Raw genomic sequence first — 2835 nt, forward strand, 5'->3', positions numbered from 1 at the left:
GGAGGTAAATAGCAAAGGATACTCGGAGTTTGACTAGCCAATCAGAGCCCGCCTTCAACGCTTTCCACTGTTCTAGTATATATTAATAAATACTATGAAATGATACAAAATGATTCTGTTCACGATTCACATAGTTTGCAGCAACTGTTATCGTTGTCAATGAGGTCTGAAAGGTCAGTAGTTGTCTTATTGTGGGCTTAAATATCACGAGGTTTGGTGACGTCCTTAATTCATTGCCAAGTTTTAATTAAAAAAATAGTTTTAGTACAGAACAGAACAATGCATTTGATGCAACAAGCAAAACTAATCTATAAATGTGCTCAGAAAAATAATTTGTTCATGTTGAAAGTACACCATGTTTTTTCTCAAAGATGACCTCTTTACTGCTAGATACTGAGATACCTTCAGGCTGACATTTATTTCTAATCAATTTTTAGGTTTTGTACAATATGCAGTTTCGCGTGGTCGTGGAAACTTTTGTTAGATTGGAGATTAAACCTCACAGAATAAGAATTTAATATTTGAATATCATGCACAGTATATTTGAACGTGTCCACTATAGTTTAAGACAGTGCAGAACAATGTATTTGATGCATTTGCACTAATTCCAGATGTTAGTTGTTTGGCTAATTTATGGAAAAGGCCGTACAGCTATTAAGATGATAGGATCAACTAAATATATCATCTATATTTGAAGAAACAGTCACTCTGACTCTTAACTTCCCGCGAGAACGCGATCCCGCCAAAATACATTAGTATGATTTACGAATTTTGTTTGGCGCGGCAGAGGCTGAAAGCGCAATCCTGTCTAAATACATTAGCTTAATTCATGATTTTTTTCGTTCAGCGCGGCAGAGGCATAACGTTTGAATCGCTGTCGCACCAGGGTCCTGTGGCACCGAGAAGGCCTCGTGCAACTTAATTCCTTGTCGGACTCAATTCAGAAGTTGAATTCAGAAGTTGTGCTTCTTCCGTGCTGTTCTCGAACTTAATTCCTGACTTGAGTCCGACATGAAAGGAGCACGACGCCCGAATTGGGCCTGAGTTGTGTTGACAATGAGACGCGTCTGACAAATTGTGGATTAGTGTGACAAGCATCAAATTTCTCCAACAACATTACTTGAGGAATTCAATTGGGCATTTTTGTTTTAATCGGATGCAATAGAATTTTCAACAAATTGAAATAGCCATGTTCAGGAGATTAAAGATAAGAAATCGCTTGGGGCTCTCCACGTTCCATCTTTCTTATGCAAAAGCTATTGATCTGCAGATATACACATTTTGATAAAGTTTGAATAATCTGATAGAGTATTCAGAATTCACTGATGGCCACAGTTAGTTAACCTGTTTTTACCAATTCCCGCTGTGATTGGCTATGCTGTTGCGGTGTCTCTGCCAACTTTTTTTTTTTTTGGTCATTTTTTTTTCTGTCATTTTTTTTATCTATTTATTTTGTTTCTTGCTACTTTGCGGGGTTAATAAATAGATAAATAAATAAATTCCTGTCAATGTTTTCGTTTTGATAGAGCCATAAAGTCCTTGGGGCGAGCGAGGAAGGGGAGAGGATCCCACTCTGGTAGCAAAATTGTAAACAGTTATTTCTTGAATGTATGTACAAGCGACTGAAATCTTGAGTGTATGTACCCAAAATACAAATTTTCATCGCCTAAGTTACCATGATATCTCAAATGAGCTGCGGGGCTCTCTCACAAAGCCACCTGTTGGTCAGGTGGTTGTTCGAGCCACAGCGTATCTAAACGAGTTTTTCTTGCCTAAAATATTTGGGAAAGAGAGGAACGTAATTTGACGGAATTGTAATCTTAGTCTTAGAGAATCCATGCAAGTTTTTAACCACCACCCGTTCATTTTGGGAACTGTCGGTAGGCTGGGCTGGGCTCTAACAATGGAAGAGTTAAGCAAAGTGGCACGTTTGGAGAAAAAGGATCATTTGGGCTTCTATCATGAATAGGGAGTGAGTGAGTGAGTCACACTAACAAGTTTGGACATTAACTGAAAGATTGTCATTACTTGCAGAATCGCTTAAACAGAACAAATAAAAAGTCATAAACACTTACCTTTATAGAGGCTTACAAGCAAACTGTATGAGCTCACGCAACTAATGAGCATATTACCTCGATTAGCTTGCAGTTATTAAAAACGCCCTTACCAAATATGAAAGCATGATTGTTCTTTAGATATCAGTTGATGCATAAGATAAGAAACCGCAGACAAATTGAGCTTGCATCGTGATAAAACTTTACTTCACAAAGCAAGCTCACTGAAGCGACTGAGCTGTGACGAAGAACTAAATGGGTGTGCTTTTCGACTATTTACTTTTCAATGAAGTCCGTTGCAGTAGATTTTCTGGCTGGCATTAAGGGAGAAATTTCCAAGTTCTGAAATGAAAGCAAAATGTACTTATGGCGAGCTAGCCACAATATATGCTAGTGACGGCATTTATCTCGCAATTATCCAAACTCCTACATAAGTACAACTAAACAGCTTTGATGACGAAATATTGAAGATAAAGAGTCATTAAGTGGCGCTTAACGCCCTCTCTTGAGACAAAGGCTGGTTATTTTACACCAGCGACAATCATGGCTGGTGGCTGTAACAGTCCAATATTTCCAATCAGCCCGACTTGTACGGCGAGCTGTAATAATCCAAACGGAAGATTTAATACCCAGAAGCGGAGGTTACACCGCTCCTAAAGAGGAAAAAGCTTTCGAGATAAACGCAACGAACGATAAACGCAACGAACGATAAACGCAACGAACGATAAACGCAACGAACGATAAACGCAACGAACGATAAACGCAACGAACGATAAACGCA

The 2835-nt window shown here is 38.7% G+C and overlaps 1 long non-coding RNA gene across 2 annotated transcripts in view; it reads right to left on the reverse strand.

Annotated features, from left to right (window-relative positions):
• LOC111320764 (uncharacterized) overlaps positions 1 to 2219 on the reverse strand; it is a 3886-nt gene extending 1667 nt beyond the window's left edge. Inside the window, exon 1 of one of the 2 annotated variants that reach the window (XR_015989997.1) lies at positions 2076 to 2219. This is a non-coding gene — a long non-coding RNA (uncharacterized LOC111320764). The remainder of the gene's footprint in view (positions 1 to 2075) is intronic. The other variant, XR_002693897.2, reaches the window with a different exon arrangement.
• Positions 2220 to 2835: the final 616 nt, after the last annotated feature.

This window comes from Stylophora pistillata, chromosome 7 (genome assembly GCF_964205215.1).
Source record: "Stylophora pistillata chromosome 7, jaStyPist1.2, whole genome shotgun sequence".
Classification (NCBI taxonomy): Eukaryota; Metazoa; Cnidaria; class Anthozoa; order Scleractinia; family Pocilloporidae; genus Stylophora; species Stylophora pistillata.